Source organism: Mustela erminea, chromosome 15 (assembly GCF_009829155.1).
Source record: "Mustela erminea isolate mMusErm1 chromosome 15, mMusErm1.Pri, whole genome shotgun sequence".
NCBI lineage: Eukaryota > Metazoa > Chordata > Mammalia > Carnivora > Mustelidae > Mustela > Mustela erminea.
In genome coordinates, this window is record NC_045628.1 from 77,991,047 (window position 1) to 78,012,512 (window position 21,466).

Consider the following 21,466-nt stretch of genomic DNA (forward strand, 5'->3'; position numbering starts at 1 on the left):
GTACCCCAACCTCCCACCCCCCGTCCCTTCAAAACCCTCAGATTGTTTTTCAGAGTCCATAGTCTCTCATGGTTCACCTCCCCTTCCAATTTCCCCCAACTCCCTTCTCCACTCTAAGTCCCCATGTCCTCCATGCTATTTGTTATGCTCCACAAATAAGTGAAACCATATGATAATTGACTCTCTCTGCTTGACTTAAGAGCCGACAGTAAGCTCCTGTGTCTTACTTTTAAATAGGTTTATCTCTTATGAAAATTCCAATTTTTCTACAAATCCCAGTTTTCCCAGCCATGGCTATAACAATTCTTCTATCTCCTACTGCTCAGATCAAGACCTTTCTCTTCTTGCTTAATGTGGTTACTTTGTCCACCACTACAGTGATTGTATGTCACAGAGTTTGTCTTTTTTATTTCATATGTACTGCCTTGCACTGTTTACAGCTGTTTCATGGGTCAAACTTTCTCTGATCAATTAGGACAAGATGATATTGTCTGTATATTTCTTTATCAGATCACTGTGTGGTCCCTAGTGATCTGATGCATAGTAGTTATTTGTTGATTATTTACTGATCACCTTTCGAAGAGGAGGTGTTTTGCTAATCTTAACTATTGGTGTTTTTGTCATTCTATTTTTCTTATCCCGTGGTATTGCTTTGTTATTAATCATCTATTAACATAAGGTCATCACTAATGATAGATGATAACTTACTTACCTGAAGATAATAAAAATATAAAACGTTTTTTCTTTCCACCTATTTTTCTCTCTCTCTTTTTTAACTTGGCAGCTATGCAACAGCCAGTTAGTTTACCGGAAGTTGAAATTACTACAATTGAAATTCACCGGTCTAATCCTTATATTCCACAATGCTAGGAATTAGCATTGTGGGCGGCAATGAAACGCCACGGATCAACATTTTTATCCAGGAAGTCTATCGGGATGGGGTGATCGCCAAAGATGGAAGACTTCTTGCTGGAGACCCAATTCTTCAGGTATCAATTTTTTAAATTATTTTGTTAACTTGCCTCTTTTTTTGCTCTTATTCATCGATTTAAAACTTAGGAAATTATGGTACTGTGGAATCTGACTTATAAAAAGGTAAGTTTTACTGTTTTTTTATGCAAAACAGATCAGAATTTATCTGTAATTTCTCTGATTTCCCCCAAACTCATGGAATGTATTTTTACCCCCCATCTTAAATTTGATCCCACGTGTGCCTCAGTGCGTGGCTCTCCAGGCCAGCTGAATTCCTCCTGGCTTGTACTCCATGGTTGGCTATTTCGGGGCCACCTTCACTGCTAAATTCTCTTGTCCTATTGTCTGTATCCCTAGTCCCAGGGTACCATCCATCAGTTACCTTCGTTGTCTGATTTATCCTTTTCTTTATCCTAACACTGATTACTATAATCTAGAAAAGACAGGTCACACAGCACAAGTTACTTAAAACTTATACCATTGAATTTAAGATAGAATTCGGAAATCATGACCACCTCTTGTTGGCTCTCAAACGCACTCTCATCCACAAACAGCCTGACTCTGCACTAATCCTTGGTGCTACCCTCTCCCTCTTCTCTTTAAAGAGAAATAGCTACTCCAACAAATGAACTAGCTTCGGGCAAGATGATATTATATTAGAGGGCATACTGATGAGCATTAGATGGCCAGAATTCCACTGTTCATGTGAATTCTAGAGTGTATGTGAAAATTGACCTGGATATATGACCCATACTAGTGTAAGTGGTACTTGAAGCTAAAAGAATGGATATTTAGGAGAGAAGAAATAGGCATGAATGAGAAAAGATGTCTTCTAGGAACCCAAGCTCAAGGACCCTTGCCTCCTCGATTTCACTGCTCGGTCCTTCCCCACGGTCTGTCGGTATTCACCCCTTCCCTTTTCCCTGCCACCTCTCTGGTCTGTGCCCTCACTGCTTCATGTCTAACCCAGTAGAATCAATACCCCTGCCTCCCTACTGTGCTCTGAAATCCAGTACGACCATTGTCAGTTTAATTCACCTGTGACTCTGCTTTCCCTGGGAAGATTGGACCAGAGAATCAAGTCCATACTGATTAATCTAATAGTCAGGGTCCTCTGTGGACTCTTACACAACCTGTCCCCTCAGCCTTAACCCTTGCTTTTTCTTTCAGCTGTAGCCATCGGTGTATTTCTGAAACATCATAGGCATGGTGGTCAGATGCTGAGGGTATAATTAAGAGCAAAAAGCAACCCCTGCCCTCATAGAATGTATAATGTAGCAGAAAAGCCAGACATAGCAATCTCCTTGCTTCCCTCCACATTCCAGCCTGTCCCCATTGTGCTACAGCTTCCCCACCTTCATCCAGAAAGCCCTGCCCTGCCATTTTCACCCATTCAGACCTCTTCTCACACTAAGTGCTGAAGACATTCCTTCTCTTCACCACTTAATACATAATTGGTCACAGAGAGTTATTCAAATGCAGTGTCTTCCTTTGGGGATGGCAGCCGCCATTAGTACGTACTGTGGGACAGGCTTCTCACAGAGCTGTGCCTGGAGTCGATACCCAGGACATACTTGCTGAGTCAATAAAAGAGTGGATTTGGTTATGATATCCTGTTGGGAATAGCTGTCTTCTTCATTAAAACAAAACTTAGAACCTCTAGGATTTTTAGTTCTTCAAGAGAAATGTCCAGAGGAGAAGACAGACAAACTAGGCTCCAAGAGCAGCAAGGATTGACCTTTCCACTGGGGGTTCCTGGCTTTGGTTTCCACGCCCATCCATATTCTGCCTCTTGTAGTTTGTGATTTCCACTTCGACACTTGGGCCCCAAACCCCTCCTTCATTGCACTTGGCCTGGCTGACACAGACTGAACTTCCAGTGTTTTGTTCTTGACTAAATCCGAAGAGGAAATAGGAGAATACAGGAAGCATAACTAATCCAGCTTATGTAAAATCCAGTTTCTGATCCTACCATAGCTAGCTATTTACCGCATTCCTGTGTTTGCTGTCCTTTTATGATATTAGTAGTACTCTGGTTGCATGAGGTTGGCACAGCTCTCTGGACACCTTACCCTGTATTCCTTCTACCCCAGCTCCTAAACTGATTCTCCGTGGAGGAACTCTTGTAGCTGGTTTTGACATTTTGACACCTTTGGGGCCAAGACCAAAAGAGCCAGATGGCCCTTTCCTACAGCTTACACAGTGTTCTTTTCTTCTCCACTTCTGGCCTTTCTAGCTATAATTGAGTATACATTTATTTTCATCTTTTGTTCTTTGCTACCAGCAGTGTGCCAGCTTTGGATATTAAATTTTTTACATATTTTTTTTTACATATTTTACATATTTCTTATTTTTTACATATTTTATTTTACATATTTCTCATGCTTTTTCTAAATTTTCAAGGTAAAAACAAATGCTTTGTTCTTATTTGCATTTCTTTGAGTATAATTGAGGTTAAGTCTGTAACCTCAGATTTACTAATATATTACATATAGTTTGCTAATACATTAGCAAAAATACAAAAATGTATAAAAATATATTTAATATATAGTTTTGTTTGCTATAGGGTTTTGTTTGCTAATATATTTCATCTATAGGCTTTTTTACTGGTCTGCTTTGGAGAATTGTTTAATAACATAACTGAATCTGTATACGTCAAATAAAAAGCTAATTATCTGAAATAATGGCTATAATTTGGGGAATTAACTTAAAGCTATAAATCAGCATTGTAGACATTCCAGTGCATTACTATTGTTTATGGAGGCATACATATTAATAACCCTAATAATGGCAATCTTAAATGCAGTTTAATGATTTCAAATTGATACAAAAACTATGAGCACATAACCTGATTATTGAATTCACAAAGGGTCTCTCCTCTTGTGGGCCTGACTTCCTCATTGGCATTTGGCTGGTATGCTGGAGGCAGTAAGTAAAGCCACACTACTTGCCCAAATACAGAGTAGTATTTATGGCCATTCAAAAGGAAACACTTGGAAAGAAGGCTCCTTAGTATATTTTTACTACCTGGTTATCTTCCACTTTTTGTGAGCTGCATAAATAATACCGTGAGCCAATTTGAAAATACCTTGGAGTCGTTAAGATGGTTTATTTACAGACCAAAGGGCTAGCTAGCCTGTGTTTTTAGTTTAGCAAACTAGATGTAGTAACAGTGCATGGCTTGGGTTTTCCCACACTGATTATATGTGTGTGTGTGTGTGTGTGTGTGTGTGTGCGTGTGTTTTATATATATACCCACACATCCATGTTATTCTATTAAATAACCTATTTGAAAAGGAGAACCATATACACTCAGGGCCTTTCACAGTGCAGCATTTTGAGCAGTTTGAAGAATAAAATAGTGTAAGAGATTACATCAATATTACTATTAAAAATAATACAAATTTCAGAACATGATTAGGAGTACGAATTTACAGTGCGATCTGAGTCAGTCAGTGATTTATTCACTTTTGGTTTTGAAGGAAAATAATTGCAGTCGTATCTTGACTGCATTGGTCCAAAATATATTTAGCTAAAGATGTGGTAAAGTTTACTCTGTTGGTGCTATTTCTACAACATCTAGCAACAGTATTTTATTTGGTCTCTGCTTTCTCTGTGTTTCACTGGCAACCACACTTTTGTGAAGGGAAAATCTCTGATTGTAGGCTATTCCACAACCCACATCATGAAGATGGTGTGAGGCTACATAATTGCACGTGGCTAGCACTGGATTCCAGCCAGATGTTTGTAAAGTCATTTGTGATAGATGTGAATTTAAGACTGGAAAAATAAGAACCTAGAGATAAGTGGCTTTTTAGCTGAATAGCCAGAAATGATGAGTTTTGACTAACAAATCCATGTCAGGCTGGTTTTTTAGAAGCTGCCTTAAAGTTCTGTTCTTGACCCTATGTTACTCAACTTTTTCATCAAGGATCTGGATGGCAACCAAATGCACAGATGTTGCAAAACTGGGAGAAGAGCAAGTTTATGTGTGAGATCTATTGCATTTGATGCCTGAATTTTAAAAGATGTCAACAGGCCCAAATCAATAAAATTCAAGATAGTGGTGCTCAAAACTGTCAACCCGAGATGAGTAGGAAGGGGGAAGGCTTTCCTTAAGATAGACTCACGTGAAAAAGATCGAAGGGTTTGGGTAATCACAAGCACCTAACCCAGAGCCTGCCACATAACGCATCCAAGAGAATGTCGATTTCCCACTTGCTTGGTGCAGACTGATGAGGAGAGGAATTCTAATTGTGATAAATACTCAGAATTGCGCCAACCTCTTCCTCTGACTAGGTGAATAACTGAAGCTGGGTGTATTTTCTTAGTCCTGTTCATGTCCCAGGATCAGTCACTATACTCCTTTTCAGGGCCATAAGGTTTAGTAAATAAATGTTCCGTGAGTACTGAGTTAAGCTTGTTGTATTAGATAGATGTTACACTTGAGTGCTAAACAGAGTGAAACTGTAATTACCTGCTTTTCTTTAAAGTAAAAATGACTGATCTGAGATCAGGTTGTGTATCTGGAATGTGTCCCTTTTCTTAGATTAAAACTCGGTGTATTTTTTCCAGGGTAAGTGTTTTTCATTTGGAAAAGCCACATCAATCCAGTAGATCTTCAGTTTCTGTTCCACTAGAACTAGTATTTTGTTGGCACTTGCCATATGCTGCTGCTGTCTCTGCATTCTCCTCCTGGTCCCGTGAAGCGGAGAGTAAACCCATCTCACCACTCAGGGGACACACTCAGACATCCCGCTACTGGCAGGACCACGGACTCTGATTCAGCACCCTCGCTGAAGCCTGAGATCCTAACTGCCATTCTCTACTTCGTGCTAGTCATTGTGAGTGAAGCTTAGGAACTGTGCATTTTAAAACATCTTCAGAGGGCTTTTCTTTGTAAATAATGACTGTATATCATTTTCCAAAGTCAGTTTCTTTTGGAAATAGCATATAAATGTTTACCAGTTGAGAGGATAAAAGATTGTCCCACCTCGGTCATAATTCTTTTCTTCCAGGTCAACAACTGTAACACCAGCAATGTGTCTCACAACTATGCCAGAGCCGCCCTTTCCCAGCCCTGTTCCACGCTGCACCTGACCGTGCTGCGAGAGCGGTGCTTTGGGGGCCGGACCTACAGCCACTTCGACAGTAGCTCTCCCCGGGAAGAGGTCTTCCACGTGGTCCTTCACAAACGGTACTCTGGTGAACAACTTGGCATTAAACTCATTCGAAGGACCGATGAACCAGGAGTTTTTATCCTTTATCTGTTGGAAGAGGGCCTGGCTGCACAGGATGGAAGGCTGAGCAGCAATGGCCGAGTGCTCGCCATCAATGGACACGACCTGAATCACGGAACCCCTGAGCTTACCACCCAGATCATTCAGGTACACGCGGATATTCATTTCACGTGCTCAGCCTTTATGTCGATGTTTTTGTAACATGAGAACCTGAGGGATATTTGATATTTCATGGGGGAAATCAAACATGGCTCCCCAAATCCTTCAAAATGCACAAGAGATTATTTTATCATTACAGATAAAATCCTGTCTGGAAAACTGTATCCCTGTGAACATTTAGCCTTGCTCTTTATAGAGTGAAGGCTCTATATTTTCACATGGGTTTTTCATTTGCTCCATGGGCTCCACCTAAGCCCATACATAAAAAACACGTTTATGTCCACATTTAACAGGTGAGACAAGCAAAGCTTGAAGGAGCTGTGGTTCCAAAGTTGTGACTTCCCTGCTCTTGTAACTTTCACTCTCCGCTTCAGCTGTATACAAGTGGGGAAAATCAATTTTTATTGAGAATAACTCATTATCTCTGTAGTGCCTTTTTTTAAGATTTTATTTATTTATCAGAGAGAGAGGGTGAGAGAGCAAGCACAGGCAGACAGAATGGCAGGCAGAGGCAGAGGGAGAAGCAGGCTCCCTGCCGGGCAAGGAGCCCGATGCGGGACTCGATCCCAGGACGCTGGGATCATGACCTGAGCCAAAGGCAGCTGCTTAACCAACTGAGCCACCAGGCGTCCCTGTACTGCCTTTTTTATAAAGCATTCAGAGCATTTCAAACACATCATAACTTGTGTTCTTACAGTATCCCTGTGAAGTAAAGATGGTTATTATTAGAGAAAAAAAATTTTCAATAAGAGCATTAAAATAGGTAAAGTAGAGGGGCACCTGGGTGGACTCAGTCATTAAGCATCTGCCTTCGGCTCAGGCATGATCCCAGGGTCCTGGCATCCAGTTTCACATCGGGGCTCTCTGCTCAGCCAGGAATCTGCTTCTCCCTCTCCCACTCCCCCTGCTTGTGTTCCTTCTCTTGCTTTCTGTCAAACAAACAAACAAACAAACAAATAAATAAATAATAAAATCTTTAAAAAAAGAAAATAGCTTTAAAAAATTTTTTTAAAAATAAGATAGAAAAAGTAGAAAATCATCCAGAGCAGACCTTCTGGTTCTATAACCTACCAGAGCATTTAATGATATGGGTATCTCCTACAGTGATAGGGGTGAAACAAAGATGTGTATGGTGTTTTGTTTTGTTTTAAGTAAGCACAAGAAAACACTCTGACATAAAGGAAACCAAGCAGTAACATAATCGAGCATCAGGAATTAAGGTAGTTTGATAGTCACTGAGAAATGTGTATAGTAAACAGAATTGAGTAACAATGAAGATTTAAGCTACTGTGTAAGAAAACCCAAATTTAAATCCCATTTAAGTTACTCTTTTTCACAAATGTTTGGTTCATTATAACTATGGGAACACACACACCCGTAGCCATCTTGCATTAGGAGAGAGATTCAGGCATTGGTCTCTTGTCCCAGACTTGATGTTTAAAAAAATTGGATACAGATACTTATATATGATACCAAATATAATATATTGCTCAAGTTGTTTCTTTGTGAAAAACATCTTAATGTTTTGGATTCTGAGAATAACATGTATTCCATGTCTGAAAAGGAGACTAAGGAAGACAAAATACAGAAAATGAAAAAGGAAGTCAAAATCACAGTCAGTGTAAAGTCCATAAGATAGTGACATTAAAGTTTTGAAGAACATCGTCATTTTTCTGTATATGCCTACAAATAAACAGGTACATATTTACATAGGTACTTACACATGCAGTCAGCTTGCAAATTCTGAGTTTGCCACCCTTTCTTTACGTCAGCTGTATGTTGTGGACTTCTTACCCTGAAAATAGATGCACCATGATATAGCTGTATAGTAGGCGTGTTGTGCTAAAACTTACGTAAACACTCCCCTGTCAACAGACTTTAATGTTTTGTTTTCAAGTTTAGACATTTTGCTAAACTTCCCTCTAGAAAGATCATACCAATATATACTCCCAGCAATAGGGCATGCCACTTTTTTATGAAATACAGGTATTGTCGTTTAGGCATCCTGCATTTTTAAAAATCTTGACTTCAACAGAATTCTTTTGTTGTGCTTGAAACCCTGAAGTGTTAGATAGGCAGTTAGCCTAAACCCAAATGTTGGCCCATCATTTAAAGCTTATATGTCCACTTCCATCACACACCCAGAATTTTGTCTTTTAAGAAATCAAAAAAGATCAGGGATTTGTTTGCTAATAGGTTTGCATGAGCAGGGGTCTTTCCAGTAAAGCTAAATTACTGGTTATAGAGTATTTGGTAGTGGTGAGGGTTAGGCAGTAAAGCAAACAATTCTTAACATTGAAATGAGATCACAGAGGGGCTTCTCACCCTTCACACCGTGTGATCTAATACTCGGAAGTGTCAGAATCTCAAATATCTGGATTGTAAGTGTTCTACTTTGGCATTTACCTGTTAGATCAAATCCCCAGACTCTGGCCACATGAGAAGTGTTATTCTTTCAGTTATTTTGTAGAATTGTCTGAAACTAGTTTAATGAAATACTTGAATAAGTAAATGACTTTAATAGGGCCTTAAAATTGGTTATCACTCAGGCACTTGGGTGGCTCCGCGGTTCAGCATCTGCCTTCGGCTCAGATCCTACATCGGGCTCCCTGCTCCGCGAGGAGTCTGCTTCTCCCTCTTCCTTTGCCCCTCCACCCTGCCCTCTCGCTTTCACTCTCAAATAAATAAATAAAATCTTTTTTTAAGATTATGGTTTTCACTCCTTTTCCAACTTGAGAACTGAAACTGGAGTGATTTCTTAACATTACTGACTGCAGTCATGGGGGAGGGTTCTACTTTCCACCACAGCTTCTTGAAAGCAGGCTGTCAAATTTTCCCATAGAAATGATAGTATACTTGGAAAGTTGTAGTCATGACCAAGAATCAGCATCAAGTAGACCAGGCCTGTACATTAAAAGCAAAGATAAAATAGCTTTAAAAAGGATAACAGATGTGAATCGGTGTTTCAGATCTAGATCTATAAATACAGATAATGGACCTCTAAATTCAACGTGGTTGTCCTCACCTCTAAAATTACATTTATGTGTGAGTGCACGTATGACATATATACGCACCCAATTTGTAATGTATATAAATACTAATCCTGTTTTACAGGACCTTTGTTATCATTCTTCTCAGGACTGTTTAGGCTCATCCCTATTTTCGATTCGAACCTGTAGTGTGTGGAAACAGAGCTACACATAGTTTCATTGATTATCACTCTCAAAGTAGCCATCTTGGAATTTATTTCAGAAATCACAAAGGATTGTAATCCAGTTTTGAATCCGTTCATCCTTTTATCTTCTTTGCTCTCTTTCTCTCAGTGCCAAGGCCAATTCTGCAGGGGAGGGAAGTATAAAAAGACAGTTAGCCTTCAAGATATCATGGGGAGATCAGAACCCAGGCTTTGCTTTGGTTATGTCCTTGGTATTTCCAGGGTTAGGGAAGGTTTACCCAAGAGGTCTGTGTGTGGCTCTTTTACCTGCAGAAGTTTAAAGTATTAGCTCCTGAAATGAACTCCCTCGTCTGCCCCTTCCCTTGCAGGGGCCTGCAGTCCCCACTCAGGTGAGGCTCTGATACAGCGATGATAAGTGCATTGAAAATGACGCTCCCTATAATTTTTTTAAGTGAGAAGCATCATTAATGACTGGTGGTTATATATGTGTGTTTTCTCCAGCCTAGTGGCGAGAGGGTGGATTTAACAATTGCTAGGCCGGGGAAATCCCAGCCTGGTAACCCTGTCCAAGACGCAGGAGCTCAGAGTACCAGCCAGCACCATGCACAGCCGCTGTACCACAACAGACCCAGCTCACACAAGGTGAGGCCTTGAGTTTGCATGTTTTCATTCATCTGCCCTCAGGGAATCCTTGTTACAAACTGGTAAGATTTAAATGAGGGCTGTTACTCTGTTGGAAAAGGTGAACACAGGTGTTTGGGGGTGTGGAATGTGTGTTTGGCTACCTTGAGGGTCCCTGTACAGTCTGTTCCTCAGCCAGTAGGGGTGGTTTCTTAGTAAGAAGGTCCCTCTGCCAGATTGATGAGAAGTGTTTGATCTTCTAGAAAGACTTCTTTGTTTGTTCCTGCTTGAAAGTGGGATTTATCTTGGTTTGCTCATTCAGTTGTAACAGGAGGTTATGTAACTGAAAAAAAGACAATGACCAACAAGTCCATACTTAGCGGTTGGGCAGGTTGCCTACAACAACAGAATTCTCTATGTGAATATGAAGCATAAATCATACTTTCTGATAGGTACATGCAAAACACATAAAGCATTTCTTTTTATGTTACAGTTTATAGGAATACTACCCTAGATCGTTTTAAATTCCCATATGTTGAGCTTTTTGCTGCATCTTTCATATTTCAGTGCTTTTATAATATATTCCTAGGTCATTTATCTGTGCCAGAAATTCTGATGCTGTCTCACTTTGGATGCAGAAATCAGTAGAAATCAAAAAACAGTGGCACTTTACTGTGTTCTCAGTATTATTTACTTCATTTGATCTTTCATTTGAACTCAACTTCTAGTAGGCCAGAATTTTTAAAACGATGCTATTTACCAACTGTGTGAAAAATCACACATCGGAAACTTCCTATAGTTTTTTTGTTCCTTTGTTTGTTTGTTTTTACTTCCTATAGTTTTTAAGTAGACCAGTAAATAAGTTTTTATTTAGCAAAGCAATTTAATTTTACTTAAGGAGAAACACATGACTTGAGAAACACATGTTTAAGCTAAACACGTGTTTAGCTTAAAGTGGCTTCTTAATGTAAGTACAATTTGAGAGAATAACTCTGTAATGTCACAGGAGCCCAAGAAAGCATCATTTAAAGGCACAAGTATTTTTGGCCCATCAGGTTTATCTGGTTTTCTGAGCTGAAGTATAGACTTGTCACTGGTCTTTGGTCAGTTAAAACTTTTAAGAAATTATAAGCACAAACTTATTCTTATTTTTGAACAGAAAACAAAATGTGTGAAGGGAACCTATAATTTTGCTTTCACAATGATGACTACAAAAAGCAGTTATTGTTTCGAAAAGGAATTTGAATAGGAGTTGTTCATATCGCTGGTCCTTGCTTTACAAGTTACATATATATACATATTCCTAAAGAATCATAATTAAGGCAAAAGTTGGTAACTGAATCCATGAATTCTACAGAAAGTTGAAATATGGGTGCTCAAAGACAACACTACAATTTTAAGACTGTTTTAAGAACTACTTAACCATTTCAGCATTCATATAGAGGACTATTTATGTCCTTTTGTTTGTTTTGGGCACATATATTTTTCTTTTTACTAGTTCCTATTCCTTAATTTTAAGTGGTGGTGTTTTAAATAGCAATGCTGAATTCGTACTCTAGGTGCTCTGTAAACCTGATTGTTAGAACAGCCACATGAAATGTAACTTTAAGCATTAATTTAGCAATTTACCATTAACATACAGCATTTGTGATGTCAAATCCTAATTTAAAAAAATAAAGGTCTCCTAGGGAAAACAAATACAAATTATCAAAACAACCTGTTCAGAGGATAATCATTGTTAAAAATTAAAGCACACATTACTCTATTACTAAGCCCCTGCGTAGCCCCTGCTTGGAAACATTCATACAGTGTTAAGCCCTTAGAAGTTTCCATGAAGTATACCAAGAGTAATCTGTGAAGTTTGGCTAAAATGCATACATCTCAGCCATATAGAGGAATAAAACAACCACCTCTAATTGACTCGATACCTGACAGACACAAGCGTTGAAGTCAGTGTGCTCCCAGCTGAGTTTACCTGGATTGTCTTCATAATAACGTGGGTCTTGCCCAGTTTTGAAGGATGAGAACATAGATGTCATATGCTACAATACCACCTGTAGACGTTTACAGGTTTTCTATGAGGTCAACATTCTAGGAACTCTAGGCTATTTAAGTAGTGCCCTCAAGAAAATTTCAGAGTGTGGGTTTCAGGAGCAGAGAAGAGCAGACACCCCTGCAGGTCCAGGGCTTGACTGACACGTCGTACCTGTCCACTCTGAAGCAGTGTCACTAAAGGAAATGTTACAGTTCTAGCAGAAGAATTCATCTAGTTCTACTGTTGATATTGTTAGTCGTGGTAATAGTTATCTTGTTATCTACAGTATGCTCTTATAGTATATGTGTTAAGGAACCTTTTGAGATAGGAGCTTCCATTATTACACTTAATGGGATAGCACCCTTGTAGTGTGGATGCATATAGCATCATGCTGTATGAACATACACAGCTACATATGAATGCATGTTTATGTATATACACTATGTGTGTATATGTGTATTTTTTTTAAACTTGAATCACTTCAAATCCCAGTGTGATCATGCATAGCTATATAATTTGGAGCAAATTACATGACCTTTCTAATAAGGCTATTCCCTTGTTTATAAAATGGGGCCAACCATAGGATTTACACTCAGGACCATTGTAATGAAATGTAATGAAACCATTAAAATGAAATAATACATGTGAAGCCATTTGCTTTACACATAGTAAATCTTCAATAACTGTTAGTTACTATTGCTATTTTAATATTAATATTGCATAGGTACACCTTGTTTTTTATAGCATTCTAATTTAAAAAAAGGTGATGTTTTAAATTTTCCTTTTCTTCTAGCAGTGTCCCCATAAATAGAAACAAAAAATATCGGTAAAAATTGCTTTTTCCTGAGAACACAGTTTGTTGGAAATTTTTCCTCTTCCTTAACTTTTTCAAAAATTCAGTTATTTCATATCCTTATAGCTTTCCGTGAAGGTTTTGAAGATCAGTTTGCACCCGTTTCATGACCGAGCATTCTCATGAGTAAGAAACAGAAGATCTATAGCTTTTTTCTGGCAGTTAACAAAATCTACACTTTACTTTTGTACTATTCTGTCACCATTTCTTTCAAAGAATAGAGGAGAGAGAGAGAGAAATAAAATTAATTAGCGTGTCTTCAGAATCTTAAAACTCAAATGCATTATTTACTTTTGTAGAATTGGCCTTATTTTGACTTCCATATGTCAACAGTCCTGAGTTTTTTCTGTTCCATACATAGTCATATGAAAATACAGCAGTCAAAGTCTGACATTGTGATCCCCAGTGTTCGGTGTCATGTTTGTACCATGAAGAACTGTGTATTATTTCTACAGTAACTGATTTTAACAGTGACTTTATCATTGCCATGGTATTTTTTCCTTCAGTTTCCTTACTTTACTTCAGCTATGTATTATTTATTTTCCAATAAATTTTCTTCTCATGTGTTAGGATCTTACCCAGTGTGTTACATGCCAAGAAAAACACATTACTGTAAAGAAGGAACCACATGAGTCCCTGGGAATGACAGTGGCGGGGGGGCAGAGGAAGCAAGAGTGGTGAACTGCCCATCTTTGTAAGCAGTGTGCCAGCTCATGGCTGTCTGGCACGTGATGGCCGCATCAAAAGAGGTAAGATAGGGAGGGCTGGGAACAGTGAAACTGTTCCCATCTTCTCCCTGCATGCAACTCATGTTTGAACAAAATAACAAATATTCCCCAAATTTTCTATTAAATATGATTTTTTTAAAATCTTTTAAAATGTCCCTTCCATATATAAGTGTAAAACCTCTCTCTAAGGTTAGAAAAATGCCTAATGGGAAGGAAAATTGCTGCAGTTTGATGATGTTTCTGTTTTTTTTTTAAGATTTTATTTATTTATTTGACAGACAGAGATTACAAGTAGGCAGAGAGCCAGGCGGGGTGGGGGGAAGCAGGCTTCCGGCTGAGCAGAGCCTGATGCGGGCTCGATCCTAGGACCCTGGGATCATGACCTGAGCTACAGGCAGAGAGGCTTTAACCCACTGAGCCAACCAGGAGCCCTTTCCGTTATTTTCTAATGTTTTTTTAGATCATTGGATTATTTTATGTTGGAAAAGACCCTCTAAAAAATAGAACACTCATCTTTTCCTTCCTAACCTTTTATATAATCCTCGTTGCCCTTTTTTTATTATTATTATTATATTACTTGGCAAGGCAACAAGCACATTTTTTTCTTCCTTAAGGAAAAGATGCTCAAATCACAAGTTTCATTTCTTTGTGTAGACCCAAGGATCTCTTCTCTTTAAGTATTTTGATACATTCATGCTGAGCAAACTCTGTAGGACTATCTTTATCTATAAAACTGTGTAACTCTAAAACAGGATATGTTAAAAATTCATTTCTAAGAGCAAAAGATCAAATAATTTTTGAACAGGAAAGAACTATAGAAATCACTGAAGCCCAAAGAAGAGAAATGAACATGCCAGGTCCTACACATTAGCAAAACGAGGTCTAATGACTTGGACTTCCAGTCGAATCACAGTGCCTCAAGCCACATTTTTTCCTATATATGATGAAATTATCTTAAAGTTTTGAGTTGTTATGGAATGTTTTCCATGAATTGGATTTTCCCCTCGATATCGTAAGAATGACAGAGATGTGAAAAAATTACAAATAACAGAATGTATAGGGAAGATAATGACTTGGTAGCTCATCTTATTTTTCTTGTTTATTCCTTTGGACAGGTGATATATTGCTGAATATCAATGGCATTGATTTGACCAATTGAAGTCACAGTGAGGCCATGGCTATGCTAAAAGCCAGCGCCGTGTCCCCTGCTGTTGTCCTGAAAGCACTTGAGGTCCAGATTGTCGAGGAGGCAGCCCAGGCTACCGAAGAGCAGCCAGGCCCCTTCAGCGAGAATGAGTATGACTCCAGCTGGTCCCCGTCATAGGTCATGTGGCTTGGGCTTCCAAGGTACTGACAGCGTTTCAGCAGTTCATGGAATAATCGTAGTGACAACATTTCTCAGTATGGAACACAGTAAATTCATTCGTCCAGGTTGTGAGGGGGAAGGTCCTGGTCAGAGATGAAAGTGGCAATGGCATATCAAGTTATAGAAGAAAAGGGTATTTTTTTCCCTTAGGTTATTATATTTTAAAAGATAAATTTAAGGGGCATCTAGGTGGCTCAGTCGGTTAAGCATCCAACTCTGATCTCAGCTCAGGTCTTGATCTCTGGGCCATGAGTTTGTAAAAAAGATTTTTTTTTTAATTTTTAAAAAATTAAAACATTCTTAAAAAATAAACCATTTACCTTATTAAAGGTAAATTTAATAGTAAGAACTAAGCTAAAAAGACTTGGTGTATCTGTTTATAAAAATGAATAAAGCCATTCTGTCCATTACTATTAACAAGGTTCTCAAGTGGACCAGCCATGAGATTTGGATGTTCATGCTCTTGCTTTAGAAAAGCTGTCATTTACCACCACGTGTACATGCTGAGACTTCATGTGCATTTTTCACCAGAAAAAACAGGTCAAAGTGTGGGGCCTTTTGAGAAGCTTTTCTAAAACCCCTTTCTTAATCTTGTTAACTCTCTCTAAAAAGGCAGGATGTCAAAACTCAGTTTTTACTGGACATGAGAGACTCTTTCAGCCAAACCACTGGTGTCCGAGAGTAGGTCTTCTCACCACCTTCGGGACTGTAACCCACCAGGACATTCTGTAGTTGTTCATTGTCTGGTCATGAAAGTGTTTCAGCTCCTGATGAGTGTTGTATATACTTCGGTATTGAAGTTGGAAGAATGTGGTATTACTGTCTTTGTTTCTAGATCACTTTAGAGGAATCCTAAACCTGAACTATGATGAAACATTCTGATTCTGAGCCAAGTAGGAAAATGACTGATTTTTTTAAATAAACATAAACAATAAGAATGCCAGTTTCTGAGACATCTAGTTTCATTTGGATGTAATTTGTAATAACTAGCATTTGTATAGTGCTATGTGATTATATATATATATATATATATATATATATATATATATATATATATATTAAAGTACTTTCACATAAGAATAGCAGAAAAAGTCAGGATGAATGGAATTCATCTGTCTACCATCTAACTAACTGACTTGTCCTTATGGTAGTGAAAAAGACCAAAAAGGCCTGAAACAGTAACAGAATTCGTATCTCAGGGCCCTGTAGGCATAGATTGGAATGGTTGCTATGAAACCATGGCCGTTCTACCTAATGGTGAGGGGTCAGCCAGCAGAGGGAACTCATTTATCCTCTGGAGTACTCAGCCTGATACACTGACCTGTCACTTGAAACCCAGCATGTCAGAAAGGCCCCGTCCCACACCAGTGGGGGAGAAGTGGTCTCCTCAGCGATGCAGGAGCTGAGCGTGTGCACACCACTGCTGGTGGCCAGGCCGTGCTGGCCCTCCTTTAGTTCTTGTTACCTCGTGTTCCGGGCCAGCTCTGCAGTCAGCTCTTTACCACTTGTGTTCAGAGCATTTTCAGATGAATCACGAAGAACAATGATATTTCAGATGAACAGTACATGGGATAATGAAATCTATTTGGGGGGTCTGCCTGTATTGAAAGAGTGTCTATCAGTCCAAGGTCACTATTCTGTGGACTCCTGGGGGTCGTGTGTTGTGTGCAGACAGGTATACACAACCAGGTATTAGGAGGGCCACTGCTCTGTGGGTACCGGCGGCTCTTTCCAGCATGTCGCAAAACACACAGGGTAGCAGCTCTGCTCTTTCTCAAAAGGGAGAGTCTTTCTCTGCAGTTGGCTGGCAGGTGTACCAGACAAAACAGTTATTTGTTTTGTGTTGTGCTGTTTCGTTGTTTGTATTTTGCAGAAGATTCAGAATAATGAAAATAACCTATATCGTCTCTAAAATACCAGGGGACCCTGGGACCCTGCTCTATGCCAGAAGACTTTTTAAAAGTCCTTTCTTATTGGTGAGCTAAGAAACTGGACCAGATTAAAAGTTCTAACATTTTATATATCGCTTACAGAATTGGCTTTATTAAGAAGTCCTTTTAATAGATTAAAAACAGGAAACCTTACCTTAGATGACTAGGTCCAGTTTCATCTAAAAATGAAAAATACTTCGATCTTACAAGGATATATTTTTTCTGTATCCCTTAGTTTTCTTCTATTTTTAAGTTTTTATTCATTGAGTTCTGATGTCACATTTGCCAACTGACAATGGTATTTTAACTGAAGCATTTCAGAGTCCCTGGTTAAAAAAAAGTAAAAAAAAAAAAAAGCTGTATGGAGAAAGAAAGATGATTTTCATTAGTGTTTTCTAGATTGAATTCTCTATTTTGTCAATCAATCTCCCTTAAAATGAGTGCATTGTAAGTGAAGGAGGAAAAAACAACAAATAACTCCTCACATAGATGAAGAAGAGAGAACATTTTCTATGTTTCTTTCATTTGAGTGCTGAGATTAGCAGGACTAGATCCCTTGTGTACCACCTTTTTGTAGATACAAACTCTGTAGATACAGATGGATATCCAAATTGAGGACATTGTTGACGGTGCAAAGAGAAAACGCAGGCACAGAACCATTTTATATGACTTTCTGTGGTGTGACTTGTAACCAGGTGTGTTTAGCTGTGTGTGTGTGTGTGTGTGTGTGTGTTCATTTGGGAAAAGAAGACGGGACAGTGTTGGACAAATTCCAGTCTACTTATGACTGAGTCTGTGCTGGAAAATGGGCTGTCAGAATAATGTGTTCAGAAGGAAATAAAACAGCCCTTTTCTGTTTCCCAGCAGCGATAAGGGTAAGTATGGAATGAAGCAAAGGTGAACAGGCTATAGAAGCCGCCCCACTAACTTTTTCTTGACCTTTTGTGTTTGTGATAGTGCCCTTTATAGCTGCCATGATATTGTTTTACGAAGAAGCTACTTGGGAAGTTGGGGCTTTAGTATTGTTGGTGGATATGAAGAGAACCACACCAATCAGCCTTTCTTCATTAAAACCATCGTCTTGGGAACTCCTGCTTATTATGATGGAAGATTAAAGTGAGTCTTGGGAGATCATATAATGTGATTCATGTTTATTGTGATGGACACGATCTTGACCAGAGGTCAGCTCCAAACCCCCAGCCTTTGTCCTCTCTTGTAAATCGAGTCTCCCTGGAACGTGGCTGCATTCTTCTGTCTGCACCCCCTCCGTGGCTGCCTGTGAGCCCCGGTGGCAGTGTTGAGTCACTGTGACAGAGGCCGTGTGGCCCACAGAAACTGAAATACTTGTTTACTAACTGGGCATGTACCAGCCAGATCTCGACTGAAGCATCCCTTTGACCATCTCGCCACTGATAGCTCTGTTTTGTTACTCTAATTACAGGGACCAGACCTGAGTCATCCAGTTCAACACACGGAGATGACAGCTGGCTCTGAGCATCCATTCCACACACACCCCTTGAGTCCAGTCCTGTCATTAGATGGCTCTGCTCTATTTTTCCTCTGCAGCACTTATGTCTACCTAACACGATATTTATGCAAACTCCGTGAAAGGGTGGGGGTGAGGGGCCTGTTGCATTTACTGTACATCCCTGGCAGCCGCCGTAACAGTGCCTTGTGTTCAGAGTAAGGTCTCAGTAAATATTTGATGAATGAATGTGAGAGCTGCCAGGCACAGTGCTAAGTGCTTGGGATTGTAGTATTGAATCTTATAGCCCTGTAAGGTAAGTGTTGTCATTGTTATTCCTGTTTGATGCACGAGATAACTAAGTCTTAGAAAGATTAAGAAACTTGCCGACAGTCAAGTAGCTGGAAAAGGTTGACAGAGGTTCACACCCAGGACTCTCTCTCCAGAGCCTGGGCTCTTCACCCCTCTGCTGGGCAGAAAGTCCTCAGCCAGCCTCATGCAGCCTCTTTCCTTTGTCAAAGCTCAGGCCCTGGGAGAGGAAATAGGTGTTAGATTAAGAGATTCTACAAACTGAAAGGGAAATGGATTTGTGTAGGGTCTTAGAGCTTAGTTTTTTGATGGGAGAGCCAAGATATTTATCTTGGCTTATTTTCAAAGTTTTATTTTCAGTTCCCTAAAGATTGTGCCATTCTTCTTTGAAAGTTCTCAGTGAAGTCATTTTGCAGTCAGCCAGGGCTCGCCACAGAATATCCGCCAAGCAGGGGTTTAAGGATAATGCATTGGCAACAGCCATAAAATAACCCAGGCAGGGAGCTTGCTCTTCCTGCATCCAAAGCCTCCTCCTGCAGAAGTTAGGTAGCATCTACAAACTGTATTTAAGATTTCTCTTTTGAATGCGTTTTTACAAGCGTTTTTCTGTTGTTATTTTGAGTCCTCTCCCACTGAGGGCTTCCTTGATCCAGACTCATTTTGATCTTTCTCAGGTCCAAGACAACCTGACCCAAGTAGTTGATTCCCTGTCCAAGTGCATGCAGTGGGCAGAGGGCTTTCTGCTGGTCTACTCCATCACAGACTACGACAGCTACCAGTCCATCTGCCCCCTTTACCACCACATCCGGAAGGTCCATCCTGACTCTAGGGCCCCTGTCATCATCATGGGCAACAAGGGAGACCTTCTTCATGCCCGTCAGGTGCAAACGCATGATGGCATTCAACTGGACAATGAACTGGGCAGCCTGTTCCTTGAAATTTCCACCAGTGAAAACTATGAGGATGTCTGTGATGTGTTTCAGTATCTCTGTAAAGAGGTGAGCAAGCTGCACAGCCTCAGCGGGGAGAGGAGGAGGGCCTCCATCATTCCCCGGCCGCGCTCTCCCAACATGCAAGACCTCAAGAGGCGCTTCAAACAGGCTTTGTCTTCCAAAGTGAAATCCCCCTCTGCACTGGGGTAAACCCATCTCACACCAACTTGCCTCCTTTTTACTGTGCATTTGTGCAGCTGAAAAGGACAGGGCACCTCCCTTTTTAATTGCACATTCAAAGTTTATTTTTATACAGACTATTGGTTTTCAAGTATAAGTGTATTTCTGAAAACCCAGTGATTGCCTAGAAGTTGGTAGAGATTTTTTTTAAATAAAATGATTGTTTTTTTACTGTAACCACTAGCCACTTTTCCATTAAAGGCAAAATGGCAGCATTGCTCCTTGTTTTATAAATGCCTTTTTATAGAAATCAGACTTGCACCAGAGCCCAGAACGGCTCCATGCTTGCCTTCAGTCTGAACTCCTCTCGGTGTTTTGTGGTACTAGGGGGGCTGATGTAGAGGGAATCTGTTGTGGAAGAAAGAATGTGGAGGAGAAAAGATTTGAGCAACTGCAGGATGTCTGTCAACTAGGGCACATTGCCACCGGCATGAAATTGATACCATGTGATTTTCAAGGAAAGGGGTTCATAGTATGCTGGTGTTAACAAGTTGGAAACATGAATGGCTGTTTTATTTATGGTGCAAATGGAAGTCTACCCTCTCTACCTGCATTAGAAAACAGAAATTCCTCATGTCAGTAAGTACACCCTACCTAGAGTTGCCTAAACATTCTCCTTCCCGGGGTGCCGGGGTGGCTCAGTCTCTTAAGTGTCAGATTCTTGATTTTGGCTCCGGTCATGATTTCAGGGTCGTGGGATTGAGCCCCACGTTGGAACCTGTATTGGGCTTCGTGCTGGGCATGGAACCTGCTTAAGAGTCTCCCTCTCTCTGTGTTCCTTCTCCCCTCCCCCACCCCCAATTTCTCCTTCCTGCTCTTTCTCCCTGACCCTCGAATCCGATCAGTTCTCTCTCCTGTTTTTCTCTGAAGCATCACTCTGCCAGAGTCCAGGCCTGTACAGCTCTCTTGCCTAGACTGGCAGGCAAGTGGAGGTGAGACCGGTTTCTTGGCCTCTGGACTGACACCCCTCTAATTCTTTCTTTACACCAGAACAACCTGACGAAAACCAACCCTAATCATTTATTTCCATAGGTTGAAAAACCTCAGCTGTGTTCCCCTTAGCCGCCAGATAAAATATAAATGAGGCATGGCATCAAGATTCTTTACCACCTCAGAGTGCCTGGGTGGCTCTGGTTAAGCGTCTGCCTTCAGCTTAGATCATGATCCCAGGGTCCTGGGATCGAGTCCTGCATTGGGCTCCCTGCTCAGCGGGAAGCCTGCTTCTCCCTCTCCCACTCCCCCTGCTTGTATTCCCTCTCTTGCTGTTAATCTTTCTCTCTCTCTCTCTGTCAAATAAATAAATAAAATCTTAAAAACTAAAAGATTCTTGACCACCTCTCCAGCCTTATCATCGCCCCCAACACACACACTCACACAGGTTTACACATCACCTTACACAGTGGGGCTGAAGGCCCATTCAGCAGAACAGTCTGCTATTCT

At 40.1% G+C, this 21,466-nt stretch overlaps 1 protein-coding gene and 1 pseudogene across 2 annotated transcripts in view; both read left to right on the forward strand.

Moving 5' to 3' along the window:
• LOC116574510 (ral guanine nucleotide dissociation stimulator-like) overlaps positions 1-21,466 on the forward strand; it is a 492,075-nt gene that overhangs the window by 422,794 nt on the left and 47,815 nt on the right. The window lies entirely within an intron of this gene.
• Positions 864-20,724, forward strand: LOC116574106 (annotated as a pseudogene).